The sequence below is a fragment of the Rhipicephalus sanguineus genome, chromosome 6, assembly GCF_013339695.2.
Source record: "Rhipicephalus sanguineus isolate Rsan-2018 chromosome 6, BIME_Rsan_1.4, whole genome shotgun sequence".
NCBI lineage: Eukaryota > Metazoa > Arthropoda > Arachnida > Ixodida > Ixodidae > Rhipicephalus > Rhipicephalus sanguineus.
This window is the reverse complement of record NC_051181.1, coordinates 175,333,524-175,356,987: the sequence shown is the minus strand read 5'-3', so window position 1 is coordinate 175,356,987 and position 23,464 is coordinate 175,333,524. Positions and strand designations below refer to the sequence as shown.

The 23,464-nt window shown below is 45.7% G+C and overlaps 1 pseudogene; it reads right to left on the bottom strand.

The window, feature by feature from the left end:
* Positions 1-6,354: 6,354 nt before the first annotated feature.
* Positions 6,355-22,850, bottom strand: LOC119397731 (ribosome quality control complex subunit NEMF-like; annotated as a pseudogene).
* Positions 22,851-23,464: the final 614 nt, after the last annotated feature.

Sequence of the window (23,464 nt, the reverse complement as noted above, 5' to 3'; positions counted from 1 at the left end):
GGTGTGGTGGGGAGTATGACGGTCGTTGGCAACACTGCAAGGTGTCCTAAGATATCCCGAGGAGTGTGGGGGGCATGGGGTAGCAGGTGGGTATCTGGACGAGGGACAGTCGCTTGGTGAGTAATAGCTCGAGCTGCACTGTCCGCTCTATCGTTACCCATTTCTGCTATATGTCCCGGGAACCGTGTGATGTGGTGCTCCTGGTTTAGTGTTACACCTAAGAGGCGGGCAACGCATGCAGGTACACAACCGCTAGAGAAATAACAACACGCTGTATGAAGTTTTAAGGCTAAATGTCAGTGGGAGAGACACTTGCAAGGGTTGTCCCCTCAGACTGAACACAAGAGGGGTCGGAGCCCTCCCCCCCCTCCCTCCCCCCCCATATGATTTAAGCAACTGCTCACTGTGTTGTCATTGCAATATGGTACAAAAAGGTTGGTGTATGTATTTATCTGGAGAATAATACACCAGAAATTACCTATAGCTAACTGCTCATATAAAAACAGAGTCGTTCCCTAAAATTGTTACATACAGAAATACACTACCTTAAACTTCATTTCGGGGAAAGGGTGTCTTAACCTCCATCTATGTACGTGTGCACCTATGTATATTGCCATTCAGAAACTAAATGTTTTGGAGGGTGAGGGGTTGCTATGTCTATGTTAATACACCCGCTGCATATGTTCAAATTTATCAGAAGCAATGCTTTTGCAAAAAATTAAGGTTAGGTAGATGTTGTGAAACTAAAATTGACGTGTAAAATTGTTTTTACTGTCATTCTAGGCAAAACATAATTTAATGCATTGTTTAGGTTTACGCACTGTACAAGTCCAAACGTCAGTGTCGGGCAATATTTTGTTTATGACCACTCACACGCCCAGCATGCAATAAGCACAATGCAAACAACAGTTAATGCAAACGCATACTGTGAGACGTCAACACAGTGCTGTTACGACGATTTGTTGAGCACAGGATGGGGAAAATGTGGGCAGGCAAGAAGTGATACAAAAGACATAAGGTCAGGTGTTATTTGCCTCTTATTTCTGCATCTTTTATCAGATATAGATAAATGTAATTTTGCAAGCAGATGTCACTGTCCACATTTGGCAAGACAGCAGGCATATTCGACAGAGTCTAGAGGGGTTCGCAAACAAAAACATTGTTTCCAAGAAGGGAATGTTCCAAGCCTAGATGTATCTGAGCTGAAAACGGGAGATACATTCAAGCAATCAACAGCAGCGAACAGTTGACATCAGGCCAATGTATCAGCAAGAAGACTGGGTGAAGAGGTATCCCCTTGCTGATGCATTAGCTCCAATTTACAAGTATGGATGGCCAATGAGCACCGGTGCCAAGTTCATCGAGTCTGAATATTAGCAGCCACTTCCACAGTCAATTTCTAGTTCACACTTCAAGATGCGACATAACTGCCACTGAGGTAACGCCAATGAAAGTTCTTACTGTTGGCAACAGCTGATGGTTACAATCACCACTCAGTTCCATTATGACAAATTGCATTCACTAGCAGAAACGAAAAGCGCATAATCGTATATTTTGCAACCCGACTGAATACTAGGAGCAACAACCCAATAATTGCTGCAACTCTTCATGCACATGCTAGTGTGTTTCTCACTTGCATAGTACTATTCCCGATTGCATATTCATCATATTAAGACTCGGTCAAATTATTGCCCATTGCAAGCCACACGAGGCAAAGGTGCCTCAGAGGATGTCAGGTTACTTTCTAGGAGCTGCCAGTCTTGCTACAACAGAAATCGCACTGGGCCAGAAGTAGCCACTGTATTGCAGTGAACATTCGACAGCAGCCGAATATCCTGAACAGGTATCTATTGTGCTCTTACCAAAATTGTAGTGAAGTCACAAGAATATAATTACTTGTGTTACTCTGGGTTTCACTTGAACTGGTGATGGTCGTCATTGGTAATGGCAGTTCAAAAACCCCCGAATGCAAACGTATAAGGAAGTTAAACTGCGAGAATTCGTTCAGAAACCGTTTGCTAGCTAAACATTGAACAGATGGCCACTTCCGAGTGCATGGGAACCAGGGCTGGGCAAAGGTACTTTAAAATCGTATCACGATATGATACAGGATGCTCGGGCAAGAAGTATTTGAGATACAGATACAAGATACTTACAGAATTATTGTATCCAATACGATACTTCCCTATTGTATCTTAAGATACTTTAATACATTTGCAAATTTGCTATTATAGATCTATATGATGAAGCAGCAAAGGCCTATCTACAAAACTATTTACTTGACAATTTCTTAACTGCGACTAACTTTGTTTAATTTTAATGGATTATCTGTTTCTATCCCGAAAGTTTCATTCCGAAATAACTTATTGGGATTTTTTTCGCTGCTTAACATGACTGCTATTTATACGCTGAACTGTCAGCGGTTTTTGCTTGAGACTTTGTAATTAATGGTGTTGCTGCTCTACTTGGCGACCAGCTAGCAAGTTGCCATCTACTTGCAAGAATATCATTAAGAAGCCTCCACACGATGGCACAAATACCACTGTGCAGTCTACCTTGTCCGTAGGCGTATTACCATTTTCCTAATACTGCATCACCCAACGCGTTTAGGGCAGCAACAATGCTTGTGGCGACATTTTTCTGTGACGCATCGTGTGAAGACAATAACTAAAGAGTCAGCACTCACAATTCATTAAGGATATAAAACTGCAGCGATTTTTTGTCCTATTTATATGCTGGCGCAAAGCGTTCATTAGTAACACATTGACTAACGTGCAATCTTTTACCATTTCCTCTCCAAAAGAATTTGTGCCGCCCAGAAACATCTCAGACATACTGTAGTGGCACAAAGCATCACAAAATGTCAATGCTGTTCATACTATTGCCACTTTTACCTCTGCTTACCTGCTAATTTCTAACACTAAAAAAACTTTAAAGCACCCTAAAAAATGGAAAACAAATATATCTAGTTCAAATAGCAAGACGGGTCCGTATTGAACAGTCGCAGTGAATAAGTATACAGGGTGTTTCACTAAGTACAACCAAATACTTAAAAAAACAAGTGGTTAACCACAACTGAATGAAACCAATGGCATATTGTTTACCGTTATGTGGCGCTCGTTATGGCATTTCTTATGTTGTGCTTAATTGGTTAATTAAATAAAGTCAATTATGCAACATTTTTAATATTCACTTCAGGGCCAAGTGCGCTGCGTCACGTTGTACAGCTTATTTAAAAACAACCGATTCAATTTTTTTTTGCCAACCTACATGCTGCGTGGTGAATATTTTCTGGCTTTCAAAGAAAGCCCGCGAAATATGAAATAAAACCACGTGACTGTGCTCATGTGCTACCGTACTGCACCGCACTCAAACACGGTTCGAAAGAAACAACTGGCGCTTCCCAGGGACGATGGCGCTTGCTGGCTGTGTCCGGCCGTCAGAAATGTTGACGCACTGTGGAAGCCGATGCCTAGAGCAGCGGCCGCTCATTTCGCCACGTTCCACACATCTGTTTTGCTTGAAGCACGTTTGAGAGCACTGCAGTACAGTTAGCACACGAAGGCAGTCACGTGGTCATGTTTCGCTGGGCTTTCTTTAAACGCCGAAAAAAAAAAATCGGTACACAGCATGTACGTTTCCACAAAAAATTGGATCGGTAATTTTGGAATGACCTCTACAATGTAACGACACACACTTGGCCCTAAAGTGAACATCAGAAATGTTGCATAATTAATCTTAGTTAACTAACAAATTAGGTGCAATATAGAATACCCTAACGGGAGCCACCTGACTGTAAACCATGTCGTTGGTTTTATTCAACTGAGGTTAATCACTTGTGTGTAAATACTGGTTCCAGTTACGTGAAACACCCTGTATAAAAATGATACAGGTGGCACCCCTAAAAATAGAGCATGATGTATTACCAAATTAGATGTTAAGGTCAGACAACAGAAAACTCACTGCCTATGGAATAAATAAAGAGCTCCTGGGACGCTCATGAGAAAAACGGAGTACTTGGTATTATGCTTCTGAAATCCCCTTCCTAACATCTTTTCAAATTATCATTAAAATAAAATAACTTCTTGAATAATTTAGCAGGAAGAACAATATACAGTACGCCAAAATATTTTCTGTTACGTAAATGCTTTTTCTATTGCATCTAGCATCGGCACTGGTAGTGCGATTGTCTTTAGAATCTAATCTGCATATAAGTCAATCTCATCGGGTGTAAGTCAAGCTTACGTCCACGAAATCTTTCAAGTCGCTGATGTGTGAACGCCGTGAGACACAAAGCAACCCCATTCTTGCATTCTTGAGACTTTGCAGCGAAGCACCACGCAAAACAAACTTCGGTAACGACTGTACTGTGCCGCATGCATTGGAGTATGCAGCACAGTACAGTGGCCACGAACAAGTGTCATGGCACCGACACAGCTAAAGGCGAATTCTGAGCGCAGCTGTTTAGGTGTTTTGATTTTGCGATAAGTCGAGGCGCGACAAGAACGCGGAAGGCAGCGCGTTGGCACGTTCCACAACAGCCGCCGCATACGGGCCTCCGTTCGTGCAGTGCTTTATCTTCATATATGGTATTGGTGGGCGCCCTCGCCACATACCTTAGTGATGACGTCATCGGCGACCGCACGACGGTGTGCACTACGGTGGTGCCACGGAACCTGTCGTCTCGCCACTGTCGTTCCCTCCTCCTTGCTATCGACGTCTTCCATCCTCTGCTGCGCTCCGTGTGCGCTCTCTTTTGTCCTTGTTCGCTCTGCCTGTTACGACGACGCTGACGCCGCTCAACGCAGAAACGGGCGCCTAAGAGCTGCGCTCTAAAACTTGTTTATTATGGGCGAACTTGTGGCCGGAAAACTAGATGCAAGATCCAGGAGTCCGCTAGAGCGTTCTACACACAAAGTGTCCCTTCGACCAATGCATGTCTTCTTCTCCCAAGCCTTGCAGGTCAACCAACTTTCATGTGTGCGTGTGTGAGAGGCATGCGTTGCGCCGTCACGAGAAGCGTGAGCAGGCACAAGGCATTGCAGACGATAACACAGCCTCTCGCCACGCTCCGCATTCGCTCTCTTTCGTTGTCGTTCACTCTATCAGTTACGCCAACAACAGTGACGCCACTCAACGCAGGTACAAGCACCTAAGAGCTGCGTTCTGAAAAAGTCGGCTGCACGTAGACATTCGCGCACTTATTTTTGAGGCTCGAGTGCCATCACGTAACTCTGCTTCACCAATACGAACGTGTAGACCTAATCGTCTGTGCTCACTGGAGCACTCTGGCACAAAGACAAAGAATGTCGCTGCGGTTAGTTTTATTCATTTAGTGGCAGCAGTATCAGCTCAAGAAGCGAGTTCAGCTGACTTTTATTGTTTCGCACGGTGGTGTCTCTGTAGCGGTATCTTGTATCTTAAGACACAGTACATTATTTAATGTATCGGAAATACAGATATAGATACTCGTTTTGCGAGACTATCACAATACACATATAAGATACCCGTAGAGTATCTAAGATAGTATCTAAGATACACGTATCTTCGATACTGCCCAGCACTGGTCTGAACAATAGTACTTTTTTTTCCACATAACAGTAGAGTGAAAGGGACGGAGAAGTAAATATTAATATAGTGTTTCAACTGCTCATGTCAGAAATCCCAAGCACACGGTGCAATGATTTATGCTGTTCTTATGAAAGATGAAATGCTTTGATTGATTATGGGGCCAACAACAACAACCGTGTTTTATGGCATTTGATTTTCACATCCTATGATGTAGCTGCCTGAAACAACTATAAGACGGCAATACGCTTGTCACAGCAGCATTATTAGAGGTAATGTTAGCATTACACTAATTAGACTTATTATGTCTACATGCACTCTACTCCACTTGAACTATGAACTACGCAGAAGATTATGAAAATGAGAGATTCTTTCTTGCTAACTGTACCAGTCACAACTCGCCGTTTCACAAAATTGCACAAACATATAAAGATTGGAAAAGATGGCTGTGGTTCCACTGCACAGCCAGCTTGCTGCCATTGGCAACACAAAACAGCTTTGTAAGGGCACCACCTTAATAAAGCACTTCCTCCTAATGACTTGTTCAAGCATCAACTTGAAAGAACACTTCCACAACTGCAAACGCGAGATTGCATCCAGACTGGTTTAACCTAACATGTTTATTCTGAACACTCAGTCACTGTTCAATCCTAGTGTTCCACTCCATACATCACTCTAACAATGCACAATCATTCAAAACATCATGCTTCAAAAGAGAAAACGTTTCCATTACACTTTCACCTCTGTACACAAGTAACTCTGTCAAGCACTGCTGCAGCTGAAGCAATGCATCTCACTTTCGTTTCTGCAAGTGTGGCGCTGAGAGTTTGACTTTGCCAGGTATGTTTCGAGAGATGTCTTGGTCCTTGGTCACACGCAGAAGGTCCCGTTCCCGTGGACTGGTGTTCTTGTCCAGCAGGAAGACCGACAGTGCCGTCTTGGCCGCCTTTCCCCTCCGCCCAGTGCCGGGCGTTACTTTCACCTTGTGCTTGTAGTTCTGGATGGCCGCATAGGGGCACACACAGGCACAGCGAACAAGAGCCATCTTCAGCCACTGGGCAACCTGTGAGTGAAGCCAGAAGCCTCTGCTGCTCATCGCCAACACTGCCTTCATCTTCGTCCTCTTCTGGATCAGCCTGCAGGTCGTCGTCTTCTACTGGCACTGCAGCCTTGTTGCTGCCCTCTTTCTGGCTTGCTTTCTCTTTTACATCTTCCTGCTTTGATCCTTGTTCAACTGCATTTTCTGCTGCTGGGCTTGTCAGCATCATTCGTATCTACCGTACCAGCTGGTTGCTCTGGCTTTGCCAATGGCTTATGTTGTGCTTTTGGCTGTAGCTGCTTTCCTTTGCTAGTGACTACCTGCCCAGCATCCTTCTTGCCTTTTTTCTGCTTGCGACTCTTCGTCTCTTTAGGCACACCAGCTGATGCAAGAATCTCCATGCGTAGACGACGCTCGTCTTCGTCTTGGTCCTTGTACTTTTCCTTGATCTTCTTCAACTTACCGTGTGTCCCTCTCTTAGGCTTATTTGCCTTTTCAGCGTTCGCACCAGCCGGCACTTCTTGCGGAGGTGGCTGAGGCTTTGGCTTGGCTGGTGGTGGCTTGCGGCTGACCTGCGGCCCTCTTGTCGGCTGCGAATAACAATCTCTTCCGCTGCGTCATGATCGTCATGCTCCGTCATTGCTGTCTCTAGCTCGTGAGGAAGCTTCACAACCGTGTCGGGGAACAGCTCGGCATCAGCTTTCGTACTGTCCGCATCACCGTCGCCCTTGGCGCTACCCTTCTCGGAGTCGGACTCGTCAGACATTTCTAACTCTGGTCCTTCTTCCGGCGGCTCCGTGCTGGCCTCCGTTTCATCCTCGGCCACGCACTTTGCGCTCTCCCCGGTGCCTCTCAATGCTCTCGTCATCCAGCTTGTACAGAAAGCCAAAGCCCATAATGAGATAGGAAGGGGGCAGGTAGTTTTTCTTGCCACGAATCATGAAGGCCCCCGGAGTGAGGTACTGTCCTGTCGGTGCTGTCTTAGAAACCTGGTGGTGATGCACCCACCAGCACTGGTCACAACTTTGGCGTCCCAGGCCGCACTGTAGCAGATGGCCATGGTTCCAGCCTCGTTCAAGGTCTTAGGTGGTACGGTGCTCCCGATGGGTTTTTGATGACGATGCTGCTAGCACCGTGGAGGTCCGCGTGCACGTAAACGTCGCCAGGCCGCAAGTACTTCTTCACGATAGCCTCATTCTGCTGCGCATCACGACCTCCCACGACCAAGTAGTCCTCCGAGCTGATGAACCAGAAGAACTTTTCAAACCAGAATGCCTTTCGCGCTTTAGCAATGTTGGTGGTCAGCGCTACTTGCTTGAGTGCCTCACGCGTCTTCTTTTCCGCCGACTTGTACGCCTTTGCAGACGACTCTATTGTCTTCTGTTGCTTGCCGCTGCATGCTTTTTCTGGTCATAGTACTTGCGCGCGTTAGCATATGCAGAGAGGTCTATGTCAATGTCGACAAGGGCTTCCTCGCCTTCGTCATAGGGTCTTTCAGGAGCATCTCAAAATGATTTGTCTCGAGATTGAGCTTGCGGATGGAACGAGCCATGGGGTCACCTTGCTCTTGGGCTTCTTTGAGCAGCTCTGTAATCTCGCCCAGCCAATCTGGTTGGCAAGAGCGCTGCGGACAACACAGGCACGTTCCACTAAATCAAGATTCATTTCAATCAGCTCGGCTTTCAGAACGTCTGCTTGTTGCACCTCTTGAAGAGCCCGAATTTTTTCTCGGGTCTGTGGAGGTTCTCCAATTTCTTGAGGCCTCTTTCTCACGTTGGTGGGCACGTAGGGTGATCTTCTGCATTTCAACACTCGAGAAGAACTGATCGACCGCGGCACTGAATGATGGAAGCTCAATCGTAGAAATGGCACCCGTTCCAGAGCTGTGCTGGTGCCAGAGGAACGGGTGGAACTCCTGGTAAGTTGCGATTTCGGTGCTTCCATTCGGCTGGCTGAATGCTTTCTCGATCCGCTGGACGATGTAACCTTGACAGACTCAGTCTTGGCACGAGCCATGATGGGTCTGCATCGTGCAAGCATTCCAAGACTTTTCGGTAAGTCCTTCAGCTGGAAGTGTGCTGATCTGGCTCGGCTGGAGACCAGGCCCAATAACACTGCTCAAGAGGGGTGGCCATACAGAGTCCGGGCAAAAAGAAAAAGGATGTGTAAGGAGTCGACAATAAAACTTCAGCAATGGTACATATGAAGAATATGCAGAAAGAACCATGTAATCAAGTTTTTAGAACACTAGAGAAGCTCACAGGAGGTTTCAGTGGCAGCAGGGAGGTATGCAACCATAATGCAACTTAACCATACTCTACTCAATGCACTGCCAAAAAGGCATTACTAAGTGCTTCACTGCAATGTAAAAACACCCTTTGTTATGTTCTATTGCATTAAGTCATGAAAAGCGCTTCTGCTCAAGTTACAAGTTAACTCAACTTTTTCAGCAAGCCCTTGATAGCTGGCCTTTCATCCAATTCCACTGCATAAGTGCAATAATCGAAGTTGATTTTTCAATTAGAGCCCTATTTTTCTTAGTGCAACACTTCATATTCAAGAGACATTTTCATGGAAGGTAATTCTTACATCACCACAAGATGGCTCCTGCATGACACAAGTGACTTATTTCTTTCACTTGAGTTACACTAAATCTTTAATGAACCAACACCTGAATGCGTGTTTTATACCTTTTGGAAGTGCTTATAGAGTACCATGGGTGGCTACTTCACTTGGCTGCTTGATTTATAGGCCTTGACATCTGAAGGAAACACTGATGATGCACCCCAAAAACAGCTGTATCCTCCCAGATATGTTCTCGTCACACAACAGTTTTCAAAGTCTATCCTGCAAGTCATTCTGAGCTTTAGTTCTGCACGTCCAGTACATCCAGGCTTCAAATAATCTGCATGGTATCAGCACAACATAGCATATTTGACAGAAAATGAGCAAGCGCACAGTTTTTGAAAAAGAAAACTCAAGCAAGGCAGATGACAACTATTGTTGCATGATACAAAGACACCCCAAAGGGTGTGTATGAAAGGTACATGCTGCTTTGGCAACAGCCTGACCCTATGAAAGGGGCCCTGCGCTTCAAACTACGTACACTGTATTTATGGTATGTTTGTTTAATTAATATGGAACTTGATGGCGACTAGCACCAGTAAAAGCACAGCAAAATCACGGCATTTCATATCCTAATTTACTCCTGAAACCTGTTCCCACACTGTACACAGCATAGTAAATAAACAATTTCTGGCACCTCAAGCTGTGGGGTATTGATTGGTTCAGAATAACGAAGAGATTGTGCATGCTTACAATGTACACGCATTGAGGAATATAAAAATGGAAACACGTTTTATGCTTGTTGGAGTTATGAAGAAGACACAAATTTGTGCATTCTACCAATTTCATTTTGTGTGCAACTGACACAAGGATCGCTGCCTAACGGCCTACACAAAATGCAGTCTTCATCAATATACTGCACTTTGCATTGCTGCATCACAGCAAAACCGTTTATTTATCAAGAGCAAAACTCCCTATTTCACTGTACTTTCTGTTGTCTCATTCTGTTGTCTGCTCAAGTTGCTGTAGTTTTCAGCTTTCAGCATAACAGCCCACATGTTTACTGTAACCCTTAGTGTTGACTAAGTCAAGAGGTGTGGCAGTGGCTTGCCATGCGAAAACCACAATGTACAGAAAGGTACAGCAAGATGTAAGCCGCCTTTCAATTGGTTGCAGCGAACCACCTTGCTGGATGAGTGAAACGTAAAGGGGTGTGCCAACTTCCATCATCTGCTCTTATTTTGAATCAGTAAATTGAATAACATTTGTTGTTTGCCCATTTTAATTTTCAAATTTATGTTCATGATACAAGAGCATGTCATGCAAAACTTAGTGCACAGGGTTCCTATTGGCCACGAGATCGAGCGGAGTAGCCGCCTAGCGGCTTCTGGCTGAACCGCGCCTAGTGTGGATTGCTCCATGCGTCATCTGCCAGCCCCGTTGTGTCTGCATGTGCACGTACGTCATGCAGATCCTCAAAAGGCGGTTTGTTCCGTTGCGTTAGTGCAACTTTAACCGCTCGTACGTATGCCTAACACGATGTAAAGAAGAATGTGGCTTTGATCGGCTGTATATATACTGTAACAAGATCAGAGAGTGCACTTGTCGAGAGTGCTGTGTGTGGTCGTCGTACCCTCCATTCACGAGAGTCATATCAGTGTAGGTGCCGCTCTGTGGTTCAAGCGCATTGCAAAGTGCACTTGGCGTTGCCCTAAAGAGGAGAAGTATTAAATCTCATGTGAATATAGCCTTTTAGCAGCGCGGTGGTAAAAAAAAGGCTCGCATGTACTTGAGCGTTGTGGTTAGGTGTTGTTTATACGTTATGCGACGAGCTTTAGTTGTGTACGGTCCTGGTTTCACTAGAGAGAATATTTCTGTTAAGTCACATCTGACACTTCGGTACTTAAATTGTCCCCTAAAAAGAACAGAAAATGAAATGACACCGAAATCGCAAAACTGAGTTGCCTTGCGCAATTTTAACTTGTGGCGAAATTTATACAAAAACACCCGTGTACTTAGATTAAAGGAGCACTGACATCAAATTTCAAGATCGAGATGTGCCCATCATTCGATCGCTTGGTATGCATAGGTCTTCTTGGCCAAATTTGAACGGCATCCATCGCGTGGAAGTTATTTTAATTCGATGTCAAACAGCGTAGGAGAAAAAAAAAAAAATCGGCTGCCCTGCAACATCGACACTAGTGCTACGTGTTCGGGTGTGATACATTGCACAAAAATCACCCTGAGTGACGATACGCTAGTAACAATGACGTCGACGATCTCTGAGTGTGTTTGGAGCCGACTGCCAGCCATGCTTTCACTCTCTCGACGACTGGCACCCGGCGAGGCCTATTGTTCCGCACCCCTCTCGCTTTGTTGTCGGGCTGCTCTCGAGGTAGTTTTCATGAGGGGTCACGCGCTTAACAGGTTTAACCCATACCGAGGCACCCACATACTTTCAATCTCTACCGCGCGCGGGGCCCCGATTTGAAAACCGCGCTTTCTACGTCACCACAGCTTGAGTGCACGTGGTCTTTGACGCTCCCCGCATGGGTCGCTAGTTTTTGTGGTTTTTAGGCGGGCGTTTTGAAGTGACGCTAAAATGGTCACAATTAACTACGCTACAATTAGTTATACGATACGCTGGAGCATTTACGATTTAACTTAGGGATTACCAGACCCAAAGCTACAAATTACAGTAAAAAAGTCACCAACAAAAATTTTGCTGTCAGGGGTCCTTTAAGGTGCACGTTAAAGAGCGCTGATGGTCAAAATTAATTCAAGCGGTGTAGTTTACATTTATGTCGTAGTAATTTCACGCGAAGCCACATCTTGTTTTCTTTACGTTATCTTGAGCGTTTGTGTTGCGTTGTTTAGATTGACGGAAGGCAGCGAACATTATTCGTATGAAAAAACGTACTTTGGTCCTGTAAAATAACCGGACCTTTGTTCCATTACTGTCGGGCAAGTAATCAATCGAAGAAATTTCTGTGCTATACAGTTACCTTTGTGTACTGTTAGTGGAATAAAAACAAGCGTGTGCATGTTAAATGTCTCCGTAGCGCTAAAGCACTGTCAGCCACATGGCTTTCCTCAGTAAACCTATCAACTGTCCTACATTTCATGGAGAACTGAATAAGAAATGCAAATGAATATTTGAGCGCACAGTGCACAAAGTGCTATTTCAACTCAACGTGCAGGAATACGGGCTTTCTTTTTGTTGAGGGGCATCCAAATGAACAAGAAGTAAATAATTCAGTCGCACTATACAGCACTGCGTAGTAGGTGGAACACAAGCTAAACATGTACAAATAAAACAACAGGAAAACGTCACCCATTGCGAAAACGCCGACTGTCGCCGAAGGCGAGCAACCCGTTCGTCAGCAGAATGCGCTTCTCTCACAAGTACTTGTAACGTTTGGCGTGCTTCGTGCATGAAATATGTGAAGAGCGCACATATTACCTCAAAGCTGCAGTCAACGCATTTTGTTTGCCGGAAATCGGGTCACATCGGTCACAACGAAGCGCTGCTGTGCACATTTGTATACGCGCCGACAACCGCCTATCCACACTAGTGCGGCGATGGTGCTGCCACCTGTAGCCCGATCTCGCGGCGAATACGGCGGACTGAATGTAATACCACTGTCACATGAGCACGCAAGAACTCTTTTACGTAAGCGGTCTTTTACAAAGTTGAAAGACTTTTTAATGAAGAGGCGTTACTTCACAGGCACACGGAACCATTGATCTCTTTTTAGTGCTTTCTTCCAGACATGCTACTGAAAGCGTGGCACTAGCTTTCAAACTGGAGCCAGTCAAAATAAAATTATGTATCTTGATATATAAATTCTAAGTGTCCCCTTCTGACCACTGTAGTTTGCAGTACGAGTGGAGTTACAAAGATTTGTCGCACTCTGTAATTGTTTTCTCTCTTCTCTCAGCCAGACGAAAGCGCTGGAAGCTAAGCAGGGGGCGATGGCACGGGGGAAGAAGGTACATCACGCGCTCATGACCTTGAACACTTTTTCTTTTTTTCTTTCTTTGAACGCGCGGCATACTTTCAGTGCGATTGCGCGCGCGCCTTGGCAAGCGACAGCTTCCTGCAGCGGCTGCAGTAACTAGGGCGCGCCATGTTCAAATCAGCCAATGGCGTGGAGCTTGTGTCAGTGACGTAGTAATTTTGAGTCAATAGTTTCATTTGTCGAGAGAAGAGGAAGCGACTTTTAGCTGACTGAGAATTTATTGTAAATCCCAGGCCGCGTGCTGCGCTATAATGTTTGGCTCGCGTGTTCTCAGGAGCGACTACCGATAAGCAGCGTTTTCTGACCATACCGAAAAAGTGTTGCAGGGCCCTCTAAAAGACATTCAAGTGCCCGTGTGACAGGCGTCTAAAACATATTCAACTCAATGCAGCTGACAGTCAGAATTACTAATCTTATTTTGTTCCCGCTAAATCTTGACAAATTTCTTCCTATTGTATCTTTAGGTAGGTTTCTATTTGCTGCTGACTGAGTAATATCTCTGCATAGCCATGATAAGCTTGGCACTCTTCAGTCTGATGTTAAATAGCCATATTTAAAAGTCCTGAACACCACAGGCATGCACAGGGTTCTCCATCAGGGGGAGCCAAGTTTTACCGCAGCGCCTTGCTCCCCACCTATTGACCGAGTCCGAAAGGAAAAAAAAAACAAGTTTCACAATGGATGCAAAATTGAAAATGAAGTGATGACATGCTGCTCACAATGGCCTGCCTTTTGGCTTTCAGGGGTAGTCTGGAACTGAACAGTGCTTACTGCAAATCGGTTCTGTGGAATTCCGCAAAGTGGCGGAAGGGTCAAGAAAGGAAAACTGACTGCTTCCTGGTTAGCTCAATTGGTAGAGCAACCACTCCGGAAAGGCGTTGGCCCGGGTTCGGTCTCCAGACAAGGACAAATTTTTCAGCAACTAAAAAGCTTTCTTTCTGAGAAATCCATGTGGATTTCCTTGTGGTTTCGCGCTACAAACGGGGGGTTTGTCAATTTCTCTTTCTTAAACAGTTCTTAGAATGCCACATCAGGGGCCCTCGGACACCATGAACGTCAAAAAACCTGCATGGCCATAACCCTGCACGTTAAACAATGACAGGACAAGACCGAATGAGTAAAGGTACGGAGCAGACTCCGTGACCCGAGCCGATTAGGGATGGCGGCAGCCCCTAATCACACCTATGCTAAGCACGTTTAATGGAGCCAAGTACCAGTAATTGCCAAGCGCTTGTGTGTGTTTGCTGAAATACTCGCATTTAGCCTTTTCACCACCTGAAAGCATCTACATGGATCTTATCACTTTCTATATAATAATAATATATATAATTTTTATGATTTAACGTTCCAAAGACACCGTACGATTATGAGAGGCACCGTAGTGGAGGGCTCCGGCAATTTCGACCACCTGGGGTTCTTTAGCGTGCACCTAAATCTAAGTACACAAGTCTCGGGCATTTTCGCCTCCATCGAAAATGCGGCCGCCACGGCCGGGATTTGATCCCCTGACCTGCAGGTCGGCGGTCGGCCATCGGCAGTCGACCGGCAGTTGGCCACCACTAGACCACCACGGCGGCTACTTATAACTTTTCGTGATTTCAGATAGTGAATGCATCGCTAACAGTGGCAACAACCTGTGCCATACTACTTAACTACATGCCATGCTATTTAAGCCACGAATGTTCTGCAATGCCCATCCCACTAGAGCCTTAAAGGACCCCTGACAGCGAAATTTTTGTTGGTGACTTTTTTGCTGTCATTTGTAGCTTTGTGTCTGCTAATCTCTAAATTAAATCGTAAATGCTCTAGCGTATCGTACAACTAATTCTAGCGTAGTTAATTGTGACCATTTTAGCATCACTTCAAAATGACCGCCTAAAAACCACAAGAAACTGGCGCCTCACGCGGGGGAGCGTCAAAGACCACGTGCACTCAAGCTGTGGTGACGTTGACAGCGCGGTTTTCAAATCAGGGCCCTGCGCGGTAGAGATTGAAAGTATGTGGGGCCTCAGTATGGGTTAAACCTGTTAAGCGCATGTCCCCTCACGAAAACTACCTCCAGAGCAGCCCGACAACAGAGCCAGAGGGGTGCGGAACAATAGGCCTCGCCAGGTGCCAGTCGTCGTATTGTGCACGTGCGCCCCGCAAACCTTCTGTGACGTCCACAATACTTGCTTTACTCGTGGAACGTCACACGGGGCCTCTATCTACGTCATACCAGGATGTTGCAAGGTGCAGCCAACTCAAGTGAGCACTCACGCTTACTTTAAAACCAAATTAAGATATCTTAAAGGCAACGTTCATCACTAATAATCGGTCAGATGTGCCCCTGTATACAGGAAAGTCAAACAACACAAAGATCTCGAGGTTTCAATTTTGGTGTCAGGGGTCCTTTAACCAAGGAATATGGTGGATAAAATTACTGCTACCCTGGAACTTGCGCAGAACGAGCACGTTAATTTTATCACGATCATAATCACACGGTATGCTCAGTGTTACCGAAAGCAAACGTTCTAGTCCTGCATGTAGCAAACTGTAAGAAGTGAACAGATGTTTGAACCACTCTGTGCCACAGAAAGGAAAGTCCAGAGACCTTCCTACTTGACAGTGCACGGCACAATAAAAGTTGCAAATACGTCGAACATCAAATGTGTGGTTAACATGAAGAGTGGCTCACTCAGTGCTGCACGGCACCATTTGCAACATGCTGCACAGTTGCGAATACACACACGATAGAGACCTTCACCGCCTTAAAGGGGCCCTGCAACACTTTTCCAAGTAATCATCGAATGGCTTCAACAAAAGAGCCCATTGCCTCACGAATCGACTGCCACAAAAACATTTAGAATCCGTCAAGCACGAGCGGAGCTACAGGGATTTGTGGCATGCTTCCAGCGCTTTCTCTCTCCTTTTGTGCCAGCAAGCCTGCCAAAAGCTAGGCAGGGAGGGGGATGACAAGGGGGCAAGAGGATGCTTCCCTTCGTCAGCATGCGTCATGGCCTTGACCATTTTCTTTTCATTTTTTCTTCGAACTTGCGAATTACCTTCGGTGTGATCGCGAGCGCGCGCTCGGGCACCTGGTGGCACCCCGCGGCAGCCACGGCAACTATGCAGCTCACGATGTTCAAATCAGCCAATGGCTGTGGTCCTTGGGTTCATGGCATCGTTTGTCCAGAAAAGAGGGAACGATTTCTGGTCGACTTTGAGAAACAATTGTAAATTCCAGGTCATGTGCCGCGCTATAACGTTTCGCTAGCGTGTTCTCGGGAGCCTCGACTACCGATCGGCAGTGTTTTCTTACAACGCTGAAAAAGTGTTTCAGGCCCCCTTTAAGTAGCCCCACTCGAGAAAGCCTACTAAGAGCTGCCAACCAACAACAAACAATGGCATCTGCTGGCGAGTGAACAAATGTGGCTAAGCCAGTACTGCAGCAGTTCAGGGGAAGATGGAGGCGTGAAGCGATGAGAAAAACGGGCAATATCACTCGAGCCAACGTTTCGACCAGGGGACTAATCTTCACGAGAGCAGTTGGTACGCCAACTGGCAGATGTGTCAATCGGCACCCGCACGAGCACCAAAACGCGGTGCAGGGGCGTCTTGGCATTCAGCGCCACGAATGCGGCGGCAACCCGCCTCTCGGCCATTGTGCTGCATTGCCAAGGCATAGGTCCTAGTTAATGCGAATTTACAGGAGCAAAAGAAATTTGCAAGCTCAAGGATAGCTGCACGAACTTCCTGCCACTGCCCTTTCGTGGCTCGAGTATGATTACCTGGCCGGGTTATAAGGCATATCTTGGGCACATGCTCTATTTGACCCATCACTGTTTCACTGGCTCAGTTATCATATTCTAATAAGTGCTGCAGCTATCAACTATGTGCCAAAACCATGGTATGATTTGAGGCACGCCACAGTGGGAGACTCGGCATTAATTTCGACCACCTGGGGTTCTTTGCATTTCACCCTGATCGAAATGCAACCACTGCAGCTGCATTTGAACCCATGCCTTAGTTATTTTCTGCACATGTTACGCCCTTCTGCTGAATAAAAAAGGCTGAAAGTCAGCACTCTCTCTCGTCTTCTGCCCCCTTCCTTTTCCAATATACCACCATTCTTGCTGTCATGAACTGCTAGCAACTTGCCCAAGTGTCTACCCTTGTAGCATGTTTCCTTGCATAATCATCTAGCAACACTTCATTTTATCCTCCCTTCACCTGTAAGTAATCCTGTAAACAATACTCGCTGTATTACACACCCAGAACTGCACTTGACAATTTCCAATGCACAACAAAAGCTTCCAATGTAGTCCTGCAAAGGGCCCCTTGAATAAGGCATTGTACACTGTTGTCCTTTATGAAACGGAACACAAGAGCACGTGGCTCGCGCTCTGTGCTGCCTGCCTGCAGCGCCATCAACCGACAGATAAAGAGGGCATGCCCGATTTGGTGTCATCTATCGACAAACAAAATAATAAGCCACGACGGTGGACAATTCCTGCTAGATTACGATCCCTCTCCGCTCGCGCAACCGGTGATGCCTGCAGCGCATCGTCTGCATGCCAACAAATCGAGTGTGATACGCGAGCACGGTTTGAAATGTGTCTGTCTCTGTCTCTTGGCCGTGAGTAGCGCTTCATCTAAAGTAGAGCCACATAGGCGAGAGCAATGCATTCAGGTGAAGGTTTGATCGTGGTTTGCTTTTTCCAAAGTGTATCCCTGAACTCTGTGGAAATTTTGCTTTGATGCCGAATCCCACTCACCCGGATAGTACTGGCCAGTTGGCAGACAAAGTAGTCTGTTGTTTAGTATATGCGCACTCAATGCTATAACACCAAGCACAATCAAAGTACCCTGGCCAACATGACAGCGAAGGAGGTTTGCTTTGTAAGGCACATGAAGCAAAAAAATGTTTCTAATGTTTGTAAAAAAAATTAATTAATGTTGTCTGTGATGTAAAATGCGCGAGCACAAGGAGCATAATCTTTTTGCGAGTGGAAAGGGAGCGTAATCTAGCAGCGCTTGTCCACCGGCCAGACACCAGAAGCGGACGTTTTCTTTAGCCGTCGGTTGATGGAGCTGTAGGCAGCCGCCACAGAGCACAGTCCACGTTCCCTTTCGTAAAGACGACAGTGTACTGCACGTGCTACATTTGACTCTTGACATGTACTTTCCACAGCATGCAGTTTGGAATGCCTTCAGTGTTCCCTAGAAACAACATGACAACCAACAGACAATTAAGCCAAGGAAAGTATAGAGGATGTTATGTAGTAATTATGATGAATGTGAAGAAATTAAAGTGGAGCAAAAAGACAACTAGTGTTCAAAATCGTCAGTTGTGGGCTAGTTGGTTCGACATCTTGCATATATAGATCTTATATACAGAAGAAAGGAATTTGTATTGGCTCGTGTGTGTCTTGCCAATTTTGACCGAATGCTTCAGCAAGGATTGAACCATTCACGTGTTTTAAAAGTATGCAGATATGTCAACGATTTTATTGTTTTCATCTCGGTCCCCATCAATGCTAGCTATGCAGAAGCCGCTGACAGTGTCTTGAACTGTTTCAAACAGTGTTCGCCCTCATTATCTTTCCGACGAAACTTTCTGACAATGACACACTCCAGTTCTTAGGTTTAGCCCTGTTTTTCAATTGTGATGACCACATTTGCTGGGGAGTATAAACCGCGGGTCGAAGAAAACCATTTACCCTTTGATTCATCTCATACTAAACTGGTGAAAAGGGCGATTGCTTCCTCATGTCTCAACTCGGCTCTGACTCTGACCAAGTCATGCACTTATAAGGTCAGCCATAGCTTCGACAACCAGATTTCACGCCTTTTAGCCTCGGGTTCCCCTTCCATCTGGCTTGTTGCTGTGGCATCTTCCCTGCTTAAGGTATTTCACCCCACTTGAAAACGCATTGTTTCCAAAAAAAAAATTTTTTAATTTTTAGATTCCAAGAATCCCCGAACATTCAAAAATATTTTGCCGAAAGAATTATGTTTGTATCTCATTTAGTTCCGAAGTTATAGCCAATTTTCCAACATGCGATGAACGGTTGCGAAACCGAAACTACTGTTGTGTGGCCACAGAAACTAATAAGTTAGTGAGCACCAGCGGCTAATGTAATTCTTCTGTTATGTTTTGGTGATAAGTACAAACTTATTAAAGATAACTTTGTAAGTCTTTGTTTTTTCAAACGTTGCTTTAATATCCACAAGGGGGACGCGTGAAGCTAGGAGCGTCTCTGTTTATTTGCGCGTGCTTCATGCTACTGCTGTTATTGCTACACAGTTTGTCATTTTATGAGGATAATAGAAGTGTAGCAGCTATTTGAGAGAAGCAGGCATCGAGCCTGGGCACCACACTATCGTAGCATGCTACACTAGGGACCAATACTGTGTAAGGAAAGCCCAGCGTCAGTCGACTGGCGAAGCACAACAATACTGGATGAAAATATGGGCAGCAACAAAAGCCAAAAAAGAGCTCATGCGATCTAAGGAGGGCCTTAGCTATGAGCCTGGTGGATCTGAACTGTTTAGGGCATCATTATCCTGTTTGTACAAGCAGTGGAAAACTTTAAACTCGTTTTTCTCAAAACTTGATTTTTTGCACTTTTTTGTTGCGCAAACAGTTGTAACTTTATAAGGAAATCTTTTCCGATGAAGCTTTGTATGCTCGTTCTTTTACTACTGACGTGTGCAATGAACTAGGATCAATAAAAATGATTGGTAAGTTTTTATGTAAAATGCTTTATTTCAAGCACTGCAGAAAAAGATCCCCAATTTTTCTGTTTTCACTGGTATTTTTACTGTAACTTGATTCCCAATCATCAAATGACAAGCATCCTAGTTCATTGCACAGTGTTAAGTTGGCTACCTTTGTGCCAAAAAGATTGATATTCCGGTGCTCCATTCTCAAGTTATGACTGTTCGCGTAAAGGCCGAGTTTGAGCAATGTTTTGTCAATAACAAATCCCATTCTGATTTTTTTCACTCTTTTCTGCACATGAACACATTTAAAATGATCCTTTATGAGCCCCTTTTAAAATAAATTGTAAAGGTCAAGATTTAAAAAAGTTTACAAAAAGGTGGTGACATACCTTAATTAAGCAGCTTGGTGCTTTACCTGTGATTCACGACAGAGGCCTAACAAGTATGTTATCACGTTCTACATTCACACCATTTCATACAACCACAAGAGGATAGGATCAAAGCATGGCGTAAACCTTCACGGCTCCCTTTAAGCTTTCCCATTTGTGTGCTCTTGCTGGTGAACAAACCGAGAAATCAGTGTGCGAAAAGAAGCATAAGAAGCCTTTTTTTTCTGTGCTACGGAAGTAATCTAGAAGGTTATTATGGAAGTAATCTACAAGATCCCACTAAGTTGTGGCAAAGCTTACATTCGCCAAACGGGTCGATGTCCTAATGTAGACTAAGAGAGCACTTCCTGCACACTGCAGGAAGTGCGGTTGCACCGCGCTTTTCGAGAAGGCAGTCGGGCAAAGGGCAGGTGTGATTCTAGAGGTGGACCAGATTAAGATGGCGGCAGACGCGTGCATCAGTGTGCCTTCGCTGCATCTGACGATGAAGGAACAAGCTTCCTTCACAGCAGTTAAATGTTTAAACTGATTATGTCCTCCCTTTCAAGCTATCTTATACTGCTACCGGATGTCCCAGCAGTTTGGCAATTTTTTTTTACAGTGTCCGTTGTGAACGAGCTTGCGCATAAGCTTTCTTGGTGTGAAGTTTTTCCAATAAACTCAGTCGCAAGTGAGTGTCTTTTTTGTCGAGTGTTTTTTCTTCCTGACCAAATCCGCTCTCCCCTATGCAAACAACTAGTGTTAGAACAAAGAAAGTAACAGCGCGAATGAACAAGAACGACAAAAGGAACGAAGACCACGGGACAAGCGCTGACTGCCAACTGAATGTTTATTTCAAAAAAACTAGCCTTTTTTTTTCAGTGCGCCTTGCAAGCTGTCCTCGATATGTGCACGCATGAAACCAAGAACAAGCCTCCCGCATGCTCCACTAAACACAAAACCCACTTCAGTGAACGCACGAGTGATGTGGTTTATCTGATTCCCATGAGTTGTGGGAAAGTTTATATACGTCAGACTGGACAATGTTTCAACGATCGCGCGTGTCAGCACTGCAATAATGTAAAAAATGATACGGCAGTCATTTAGTTGACCACTGTAAGAAGTGTGCATGTGTTCCCATGTTTGATAAAACGAAATTATAGGAAATGGAAAATGTAAGAAGAAAGGGAAATTTTAGAGGCCTCTTGGATCCATAACGAAGGTGATAAGTGTATCAGTTCGCCCTCTCTTCTACTCTCGGAGAGAGAAATAAACTTCTTAAAAGAAAGTATGAGTGTGATTAGCAAGTGTTTGTTGTGCGCATGTTCATTCTGAGAATGTATAAAAGGCTGGTTTTCTTGAAAAAACATTCAGTTGGCAGTCAGCGCTTGTCCCGTGGTCTTCGTTCCTGTTGTCGTCCTTGTTTCATTCGCGCTGTTACTTTCTTTGTTCTAATTATGACCAACTAGCCCACATCAAGTTGTAACTAGTGTTTCCCACAGTACGAAAAATAAACTTGCTATTGGCTTTCCAATGTCGCTTGCATATAAGTGTCTATGATTGTAACGTGAATATTCTGTTATCACACGCACTGCAGCTCTAAGTGACTACAAGTTCCCTTTACTGCCATGTGGTGCCACCAATGTGACTACGAAGCACATTCACACTTTGTGGCAATTGAGTTTCACTGTACACATATGGCAAACACATGTTATGTGGGTTGGTATTGCACATACGCCGTGCGTATTGAAATGACTGCCGTTTCGACTGCTCACGATGTAGCTGGTACAACGCTGGTGCCTACGTTCTGAAGAGTGCCCCTTATGTAGCGCTCCATGATCTGCGTCTCTCGTGCTCGCTCAGGTTTCGCCTGACTTCTACGTCGCAACGAATCCTGCCACCAGCCGAATCTTTTGGGCTATGCAGGCTGCTAGGGCGTGGCCGAGTGCTAAGCAGAGTACACCTGCCGCCCTATCCCGCATACCTTGGCGTGAGGAGTTTGCGGAGCGTGTCGCCCTGTGCCGCCTGCGCCAGCACCTCGGACAGCTGCTGGGCGTCGAGCGACGGCGGCTCGGCGAGCGCACTCTGCACGGGGTACTTCTCGCGAACCACGAGCTTCACATCTTCGTCCTTGCCCATCGCTCGGGGCCTCAGGATGTTGAGGATGAGGTAGTCGCCGTCGGTGAGCACCACGTTGCCCCGGTCGTACAGCTCGAGGATGACGTGGTAGGCCGCTTCGCCCGTGCCGAACTGCAGGTCGACGACGCGGTCGGCGCCCAGCTGCGCCAGCCGCTCGATGCGCTTGTTCTTCAGGTGCTTCCTCAGCTTCATGGCGAAGCCCGACGGGCTCTGGTTCTTGGGCCACGCGAACTCGGTGGTGTGCAGCCGCACGCCGGACTCGATGAGCAGGACGGCCTTCTCCTCCTGCCGGCTCCTTGAACAAGTACGTTTTGGTGTCCACGTCGTACACCTGCACGACGCGCATGCCGACGACGCTCTTCTGCAGCTCGGCGACCATCGCGAGGATGTCGACGGTGCTGAAGCGGCTCTTCATGATTGATGCTTTCGGCTCTCACGACGGGCTCAACGCGTGGCCACTTCTGTGCGCCCGTCTACAGCTAGTAAATGCTGCGATCGAAGAGCGCTGTGGCTCGGGGCGTCGAAATGTCCGTCATGTTTCGGTCCAGCACCGAGCCGCACGTTTCTAGCTTTGCAATACGCAAGCTGTCAAACTCCTGTCTGCGGGTTTTCATCCGAGATACGAACGACGCCAATGCTCGAGCATGCACACGAAACGCACACGATCATCCATGCACACGATGAACTACGGAACGGATTAAAACGGGTGTCGTACTCGTCTTGGATTTCTTTGAACCGCAATGCGACAGCAAAGAGATTTCTTTTGATTTCTTTCTCTATGAGCAAGCTCAGAGAAGTACGGTAAGTTGATAAGTAATATCTCATGCCATAGTTCGGTTCTTTAAATGTACAATTATACAAACTTTACTTTTCGATCAAAATAATCACTAATAGTTTGACGACTGTCAAACTGTTGGGAAGCAATCCGATCCAGTTTCGAAATCGTCGGCGGCCAGATTGCACGAGCTGCTGCACGAGCACGTTTGGTAGAACGTGCAGAGCGGCAGAGCGAGCAGAGCGAGATCTTGGCTTTGACATTTTATTGGTGACATAAT